The 10,223-nt window shown below is 40.8% G+C and overlaps 2 pseudogenes; both read left to right on the forward strand.

Annotated features, from left to right (window-relative positions):
- Positions 1–10,223, forward strand: part of LOC121024864 (nuclear RNA export factor 2-like) — a 22,505-nt pseudogene that overhangs the window by 1,228 nt on the left and 11,054 nt on the right.
- LOC121024858 (aspartate aminotransferase, mitochondrial-like) lies at positions 3,059–4,439 on the forward strand (annotated as a pseudogene).

Genomic DNA, 10,223 nt, shown 5'->3' on the forward strand with positions numbered 1-10,223 from the left:
CCTTTCCTTTCCTTTCCTTTCCTTTCCTTTCCTTTCCTTTCCTTTCCCTTCCCTCCCCTCCCCTCCCCTCCCCTCCCCTTCCCTTCCTTCCTTTTATTTTCTTCCCTTCCCTCCCCTTTTGATTCCCTTTGTGTTCTCCCATCCCCACCTTGCCCCCAGACTATCTTGGTCTGACGTACATCCATGCCTTTCTTCCCCAACACAGCTTACATGTTAGAGGCACAGGCTGTGGTATTTTATAGCTCTCATCTGAGTTCCTTACTCTGTTACTTTGGTCCCATTACTTAACCTTCCAGTTTCCTCTTTTGTGAAATAAGCTAGTAATACCCTTATCTTGGGCTGCTTTACAAAATGAATCAAGTGAACACATATTTATCAGAGGATCCAATACATGTTGGGGGTCCTATCTCTGGGAGTTGATTATCCCTACTTTTTCCCTCTAAGTCCTTGAAGCCCCCTCATATCTACCAGTGAAAAACCTATCTGGCTCCCATCAGGGTGCTGCAAGACTATCAGGTAAAACCCTGAATGGGGAATATTGCTTGTGTTAAAAGTATGTACAACTCTATGGGGCGCCTGGGTGGCGCAGTCGGTTAAGCGTCCGACTTCAGCCAGGTCACGATCTCGCGGTCCGTGAGTTCGAGCCCCGCGTCAGGCTCTGGGCTGATGGCTCAGAGCCTGGAGCCTGTTTCCGATTCTGTGTCTCCCTCTCTCTCTGCCCATCCCCCGTTCATGCTCTGTCTCTCTCTATCCCAAAAATAAATAAACGTTGAAAAAAATTAAAAAAAAAAAGTATGTACAACTCTAAAGGGACATTGCTGTTTGTTGTCATTGAAGTGGAAGGAAATTCTCAAGGTTCTCTCTGTGCTTTCACCTGGACCTTCATCTTGACTTCTGATAGCAATTCCAAGTAAGTGCTGTGTTGTGTGCACTGCATGGGAACAAACACCCATCTCTGGCTGAGGCCAGTGGTGTAGGAATGTGGTACAGCATAGAGGTTTTCTCAGTATTTTGGAAAGACAACAGATAGAACTAAGGAGAGTTCTAGGTTAGTGGTTAAGTGTATGGACTCTGGAGTCAGAGTACCAGATTCTTTTCCTGACCTCAACACTCACTAGCCAGCTGAGTGACCTTGGTCAAGTTATAACACCTCAGTGACTGACTGTATTACTCTGAAAATGGGGATTGGAGTGCCCATTCCTTGTGCTGCTGTAAAGGGTAAATGCATTAGAATTAAATCTGCATACCTAGCTAAGCTGGTTCACAATCCCTCCAAAAATAGTCTCTGTAGGGGACCAGAAGTACCAGCCAAGGAATCCAGGGGCAGGCACAGTTAAGGGTATGGGAAGAATCTGATTGCTAAGTGACAGTGAGAGCAGGATTGTTGTTGGGTGTGGGGTTGTCCATTTCTCTAGTTGTCTGAGGGCCCAACTTTCTCCCAGTCTGTGCATTATGAATGATGACTGTGAGGAATACCAAGACCAAAGAAACTCAGAACACCTTCTCCTTTCCAGTACCCACACCCTTCTCAAACTGCATGCCCACCATCTCCCAGAAGCAGCAGGAAATGATGCAGGTTTTCTGCACTCAGTCTTGGACAAACCTCCTGTGATCTCAGAAGTGAGTGCTTAGAGTCTCTAAGGATAGGAGAAATGAAGGAATGGATAATAGGAACTTGAAGTTACTTTGTATAAAATAACTATTTGGATGCTGTACTTCCAAAAAAAGTAAGCTCATGAAAAAGGTATATTAATTTTACTGTGAAATATGTAAATAATTTAAAAATAATATTATGTTGAGATGACATGAGCATGTATATGTAAAGTCCTAAGGAAACTACCAAAACAATATTAGAATTAATAAATAAGTTCGGCATTGTTTCTGGATACAAAATAAATATACAAGAGTAGGGGCGCCTGGGTGGCGCGGTCTGTCCCAAAAATAAATAAACATTGAAAAAAAACATTTAAATATACAAGAGTAACTTTTGTTACTATACACTAGTAATAAACAATCAGAAAATGAAATTAAGAAAACATTCCATTTATAGTAGCATCCAAAATAACATACTTAGGAAATAGACCCATAAATACAGAAAACAAATTGATGTTTACCAGAAGAGAGGGGATGGAGGATGAGCAAAATGGGTAAAGAAGAGTGGGAGGTATAGGCTTACAGCTGTGGAATGAATAAGTCACAAGGATATAAGTTACAGCACAGGAAATATAGTCAATGGTATAGTAATAGCATTGTATGGTGACAGATGGTAACTACACTTATGGTGAGCACAGCATAACGTATAGACTTATTGAATCACTATATTGTACACCTGAAACTAATGTAAAATTGTGTGTCAACAATACTTCAGGAAAAAAAATTTAAATAACATACTTAGGAAACAAATTTAATAAAATAAATGCAAAATATATACTCCAAAAATCTGTAAAACATTATTGAAGTAAATTTTAAAAGACCTAAATAAGTACAAAGTATATCATGCTCCTGAATCAGAAGACTTATGATTGTTAAGATGGCAATACACCCCAAATTAATATACAGATTCAGTGCTACCCATATCAAAATCTCAGCTTGTTTCTTTACAGAAATTGATGAGTTAATACTAAAATTCATATGAAAATCCAATGAACCCAGAATAGACAAAATGTTCTTGAAGAATAAAGTTGGGAGACCCATACTTCCCTATTTTAAACCTTACTACAAAGCTAAAGTTATCAATACCATATGGTACTGCCTTAAAGATAAACATATAGTTTAATGTAATAGAATTAAAGTACACACACACACAAACATACACACCCTCACCTTTATGAACAATTTATTTTCAACCAGAGTTCCAAAAATATTCAGAGTAAAGAATAGTCTTTTCAACAACTGGTTAAAAAAATAACTGGATATCCACCCACAAAATAATTAATTTGTATCCCTATCTCACACCATGTACAAGCATAAATCACTATAAAAATCTTAAAAGCGGTGTCTGTGCCCACTGGCCCTCTGTTCCATCCTGCAGCTACCCACTGCCTTCTCACCACCCACCATGGCTGTGCTGCACTCCAGCCATGTTCTGTCTGAGGTTGCCACCACCTTCCACTGAGGCCTTGCTGCCGTGACTTCTGCCAGAGCCAGCTCCTGGTGGACCCGTGTTGGGATGGGGCCCCCAGATCCCATCCTGGGAGTCACATAAACCTTTAAGAGAGGTGTCAACAGCAAAAAAAAAAAAAAATGGTAGTTGGTGCCTACTGAGATGATAATGGAAAGCCTTATGTGCCTTATAGTGTTCAGAAGGCAAAGGCCCAGATTACTGCCAAAAAATTTGACAAGGAATACCTGTCCATCGCAGGATTTGGTAAATTTTGTAAGGCATCTGCAGAACTAGCCCTGAGTGAGAACAATGAAGTGTTGAAAAGTAGCTGGTATGTCACCATACAGACCATTTCTGGAAATGCGGCCTTGATGATTGGAGCCAGTTTTTTGAAAAGATTTTTTAAGTTAAGCCAAGATGTCTTTCTGCCCAACCATCTTGGAGAAATTACACACCCATCTTCAGGGATGCTGGTGTGCAATTACATGATTATCAATACTAAGGCCCCAAGACATGCAGCTGTGACTTTATAGGCACTATAGAGGACATTTTGAAAATGCCACAGCAAAGTGTTCTCCTTCATGCTTGTGTCCACAGTCCAGAAGTGGACCCTTACCCTGAGAAATGGAAGGAAGCAGCAACAGTGATGAAGAAAAACAATTTCTTTGTGTCGTTTTACATGTCCTACCAAGGCTTTGCCAGTGGTGATGGCAAAAATATGCCTGGGCTGTATATCACTTCATCTTAATCAAACAGGGAATTACTGTTTGTCTCTGCCAATCCTATACCAAGAACATTGGCTTATACAGTGAGCATGTGGGAGCCTTCATTGTGGTTTGCCAAGATGCTGTGAGGCCAATCACAAATGAAGATCTTGATGCATCCCATATATTCCAACCCTCCAATCAATGGGACCCAGATTGCTTCAACTATCCTGACCAGTCCTGACCTGCAAAAACAGTGGTTGCAGGAAGTAAAAAGCATGGGCCATCACATAATTTGCATGCAAATTCAGCTGGTCTCCAACCTCAAAAGGAAGACTGCCCCCAACTGACAGCGCATTACTGACCAGATTGGTATGTTTTGTTTCACAGGACTAAAACCTGAACTGGTTTAGAGGCTGAACAAGGAGTTCTCCATCTACATGACAAAGGATGGCTGCATCTCTGTGGCAAGGGTCACCTTGCGCAACATGGGCTATCTTGCCCATACCATTCAACAATCAAGCATTGAATGCATTTCTCAGAAAAGGACATGGAATAAAGTAGGGCAGAGGCATCTGTGGATGGTGTCTGAAACTTTGTGGCTTAAAACCAAACTCCTGCTCATCCTTTAACTTAAGCTGTTCCAAAAGAGTTTACATGTACAATAAAGACAGAGCCCAAAAAACCTCTTGATTATGTCATTGCAATATTTCAGAAGTTTTAACTGAAGCACATTATAGTGTTGGGGGTACCTCTGTAGAACCAGCATGAGAATAGCATCTACAAGAAGATTTGAGGGAAAGACCTAGTTCTAATATTAGCAGTCAGCCTTGTATTTGTCCTTCTGTGATTGAGCAAACTTATCAAAAGACCTTGTTACAGAAATCTTGTTTCATGAAAACCAGTAAGTCTGTGGCCACTGCAGCGAGGAAAATAAAAGATGCTGTTTCTTGTCTTAAGAAAAAAAACTTTTCAGGGCGCCTGGGTGGCGCAGTCGGTTAAGTGTCCGACTTCAGCCAGGTCACGATCTCGCGGTCTGTGAGTTCGAGCCCCGCGTCGGGCTCTGGGCTGATGGCTCAGAGCCTGGAGCCTGTTTCCGATTCTGTGTCTCCCTCTCTCTCTGCCCCTCCCCCGTTCATGCTCTGTCTCTCTCTGTCCCAAAAATAAAAAATAAAAACGTTGAAAAAAAAATTTATAAAATGGTCACAGATCTCAGTATACATAAAAAAGACATGAAAATAATCAAAGGGCACATGGAAAGATACCTAACATCATTAGTCATTTGGGAAATACAAATCAAAATAAAATGAGATACCATTTCACACACTAAGATGGCTACAAATTGTTAAGTGAAAATAAATGTTGGCAAAGATGTGGAGAAATTGGAGCACTCATATATTGCTGGTAGGAATGGAAAATGGTGTAGCAACTATGAAAAACAGTTTGGCAGTTTCTCCAAATGTTAAACATGTGTTGAATAGACATTTTTCCAAAGAAGACACCCAGATGGCTAGCAGGCACATGAAAAGATGCTCAACATTAGTCATCATTGGGGAACTACAAATGAAAATCACAATGAGGTGCTACCTCACACTGTCAAAATGGCTAAAATTAACAATATAGGAAACAACAGATGTTGGTGAGGATGTGGAGAAAGAGGGACTTATACTGGTGGTGGGAATGCAAATTGGTGTAACCACTCTGGAAAACAGTATGGAGGTCCCTCAAAAACTTAAAAATAGAGGTACCCTACAACCAAGCAATTGCACTCTTAGGTATTTACCCAAACAAAGGATACAAAAATATCAATTCTAAGGGGACACATGCACCCTGATGTTTATAGTAGCATTATCAACAAAAGCGAAATTATTAAGAGCCCAGATGTCCACAGAATGATGAATTAATAAAGAAGATATGGTATATATACACATGTATCATGGACTATTACTCAGCCATCAAAAGGAACGATAGCTCACCATTTGCAATGATGTGGATGGAGCTAGAGAGTAGTATGCTAAGTGAAATTAGAGAAAGACAAATACTATATTATTTCACTCTTATATTGAATTTAAGAAACAAAACAGATGAACAAATGGGATGGGGGGATGATAGACGGGAACAAACCATATGAGACTCTTAAAGATAGAGAACAAACTGAGGGTTGCTGGATGGGAAGTGGGCATGGAATTTGCTAAATGGGTGATGGGTTTTAAGAAGGGCACTTGTGATGAACACTGGGTGTTATATGTAAGTGATTAATCACTAAATTTTACTCCTGAAACCAATATGTTAATAGAAGTTAAATAAAAAATTGAAACAAAAATATTTAAATATGTGATTACCATGTGACCCAGAGAGTCCACTACTAGAGAAATAAAAACATATTTTAACATGAAAACATGTACAGAAATGTTCAGGGTCACCTGGGTGGCTCAATTGGTTGAGTGCCCAACTTTGACTCAGGTCATGGTCTTGCAGTTTGTGAGTTGGAGCCCTGCATCCAGCTCTCTTCCCTCAACATAGATCCCACTTTGGGTCCTCTGTCTCCCTCTCTCCCTGCACCCCCTCCCCCACCTCCTGTTCTCTTGCTCTCAAAAATAAATAAACATTAAAAAAATATTCATAGCAGCATTATTCATAATAGCCAAAAAGTGGAAACAACCCAAACATCCATCAATTTATGAATAAATGAATAAAATGTGATATATTCATACAATGGACTATTATTCAACAATAAAACATAATGGAGTTTTCATACATGTTTGTACATGGAAGAACCTTAAAACAATTATGCTAAATAAAACAATCCAGGAACAAAGACCACATATTATGTGAGTCCATTTGTCTGAAATGCCCAAATAGAAAAATCCATTGAGATGGATAGCAGAATAATGATTACAGTATTGGGGCACCTGGGTGGCTCAGTTAGTTAAGTGTCTGACTCTTGATTTCAGCTCAGGTCATGGTCTCAATGTTCATAAGATCAAGCCCCATGTGACCTGCTTGGGATTCTCTCTCTCACTCTCTTTCTGCCACTACCCCACTCCTGCTCTCTCTCGAAATAAACACTTAAAAAGTACTAATAGTAATAATAATAATGATGATGATGATGATTACCAGCGTCCAGGAAAAAGGAGGACTAGGAAGTGACTGCTAGTGAGTAAGGAGTTTTATTTAAGGTGATAAAAAAAATGCTTTGGTATTAGATTGTGGAATTGTGATTATTACAAAATCTTGTGAATATACTGGAAAGACCTTGAAATAACTGTGCTTACTTCACCTTAAAATGGTGAATACAATATGTACATTATAACAATTTAAAAGTGATTATAAAATTATATTTTTAAATGTTGATTTGTTAATTTTTTATTGTCTTTATTTTTATTAAGCTGTTTTTTAAACAACTCTATTTTTGAATTTTAGTGGGCATGGAACTTAGTGATAGACATTTCACTAGGTCTTTCTTCATTATAACACATAGTGCACATACTGGTACATATGTCCTGGCAAAAAAAAAAAAAAAAAAGTGACATAGATTTAGTACTGCATGGTCAGCATCTCTCTACTATGTTACTAATGGAGATCACCTGTTCTCCCACTCCAGGTGTCTTCAGGACAATGAGTGGAACTACACCACAGCTGGTCAGGTCTTCACTATGCTCAAGGTGAGGTTTGGGAATCACTAAGTGGGTTATAGATGAGTGTTTCTGGATTTTCAGGAAAGCTAAGAAGGTGGAGGCTGAGTGGCCTGGGAATGAAACTCTGGGATCTGGCTCTTCTGATGTCTCAACTCCTTCCCTTCAGAACAAGGGAAAGATCCCAGAGGAAGCCTTCAAACTAAGGTTTGGATGTCCACAATATCTTTGTTCTCTTTTCTCCAGCCAAAGGCCATTATTCATTTGTATTTATTGTGCATTTTGTATTTTGTTATTATTTTATGAATATATATGTTACACATATATGTGTTTGTGTAAATATACGAGTACCTAATATAGCAATGCTCAGACAAAAGAGGTAATAATCAACAGGGACCACAAGGACATGGGTAAAATAAAATGGATCACAGGTCCAAGCAGTTGATGTCAGGCATTCACCCTCTGAAAACAACCAGGACCAGTCAAACCTAGGATATCACTAATCCAGGGCACAGCTTAGAGCATTTACCTTCCAGTAGCATCAAATAAAGGTCCAGAAGAAGCCATTTGAGTTCTATTCTAGGAACCTTTTCTCCAGTGCCACAGGGCCAAATATGCCACCACTGCCACTTGCCTCCCCATCCCACCCTCCAACCATTCATGTGCCCAAAACTTCATAATAAGAGAATGATTGGGTGCATGGCAAGGCCATTGTGAAAAGCTGTGCTTTCTCAACAAGACAGAGGGTAGTGAACTAGGCAATGCCAGGTGTAGATGGGTCCAATGAGGATGGCCAGACAAATTTTATATATATATATATATATATATATATATATATATATATATATTCCCTACATATTTTCATGTATCTGAGTGTACAGTGAGCAAAGTTGAAATACCAGTTAGATCTGGCAATAAACATTTCCTTCTCATCCTCAACTTAATACTCAGTATATGAGTACATCACATTCTTTCCAGTATGTCCCTTTTTTGTAGCCACCTGAAGAAATAGGATAAATTTCCACCTAGAATTTGATGCAGATATCAAGACTGATGGTGCCAAACACACAGAAAGAGGCATGTAATGTGCACATAATGTGTCTACTAGGGAGAGCACAGTGGAACTCGCAAGATCATTTAAAAATGTATTGAGAAAATAAAGAAAGGGGATTTGGGATTTTTATGGTGTATAAGGGGTGGGGACGTAGTGAGGGTTTCTGCACACAGACTCATGTCGTTTGGTTCTCCATTTGGTGTCAAAGAAGGGGGCATTTAGGTTTTCTAATAAGCTTACCAGATGTGGAACAGAGGTGAGGTTTAAAGTTGTCAGTGGTCAACTATAAAAAAGGATCTGATACCTTTTTCCTGACACCTAGAAACAAGCACAGAGAGTTTGTGGAGTTTATGACTCCACAAATGAGAAGTCAGAAGAGTATGTCTCAAAGAACAGGACAAAATCACAGCAAGAGAGCTAAATGAAATGGAGATAATCAATATGCCTGATAGAGAATTCAAAGTAATGATCGCAAAGATACATATTAGACTTGAGAAAATAGTGGAGGATCTCAGTAAGATCTTCAACAAAGATACAGAAAATATTTAAAAAGCACCACTCAGAGATGAAGAACTCAATAACTGGAATTAAAAATACACTAGAGGGGAGAGGGATCCAACATGGCAGAGAAGTAGGGGGATCTGAAGTTCTCTCATCTCCCAAACACAGCAGTGTTGAGGCCAAAGGACTTTGGACTCCAAGAATCTGGGCAGCAAAGAGACAGAGTTGCTTCCTGGGACTCACTGGGACAACCTGGCAGGCCACAGGTGCATGATTGCAAACTGGGAGAGATAAAATGGGCAGTGGAGGAAGAGAGTGGCAGGATCCCCTTCTGCAGAAAGACAAAGGGAAGAGAAAGAGAGGCTGGGGAAGTGTAGGACTGTATTAGGACAAGAGAAAAACCACGGACCAGGACAGAGAAAGATCCAATCTCTAACTACAGGGCTTTCTCCTGACTGGGATGGCTGCCCTGTTCATGCACCCCGGGGGAGGAGGGGAGCCAGTCCCGGGCTCAGTAACTAGTTCAGACTGGATCAGAAGCACAGTCCGTAGTGGGAGAAAGCAATCCCCTCCCTAGAATGCTGTGGGAAGAAAGTATATGACCATTCAAAGGACAAAGACTGCCTGCACCCGCCAACCAGAGACCATATATTGGGAGAAGCGGAGCAGTACTTCTCCAAAACCGGGGCGTATGGAGTGGGAAGTTTTTAAGATATCAGGGTTTAAGTCCCAGCCAAGCACCACGGAGGCATGGGAGTCGGCTGAGTGGGACAAACTGTGTTTGCAGCACTGTGAGGCGGTACAGAGTGGCTCTTGACTGGAACCGGGACGCATGGAGCAGGACATTTTAGGACATTAGGGATTAAATCCCAGCCAAGCGCCAGGGAGGCATGGGAGTTGGCAGAGCAGGACAAACCACCTCATTCATGCCCACAGCACGGTGAGGATGGCCTGAACAGAGTGGTTTGGGACACCTGGTCCATGGAAGAGAGACTGAGGTGTCACCATTTTTCTCCCCATCACCAGCAAGATGGGGCTTCAAGGAACATACAGGGGGCCCACGGGGGAGGCAGGACCTCCACTACACCAAAGCAGGTCCCTCCATGCCTGGTAACTGAATATCTACTTGAGCAGAATTGACGCTGAGGAACAAGACAGCCCTTCCTCCAGACTAGCGCTGTTGCATTGCCTGATTTAATTCTCGAAAATTCTTATCATATATATAT

The sequence above is a fragment of the Herpailurus yagouaroundi genome, unplaced genomic scaffold, assembly GCF_014898765.1.
Source record: "Herpailurus yagouaroundi ecotype Mexico unplaced genomic scaffold, PumYag 67235, whole genome shotgun sequence".
Taxonomy (NCBI): domain Eukaryota; kingdom Metazoa; phylum Chordata; class Mammalia; order Carnivora; family Felidae; genus Herpailurus; species Herpailurus yagouaroundi.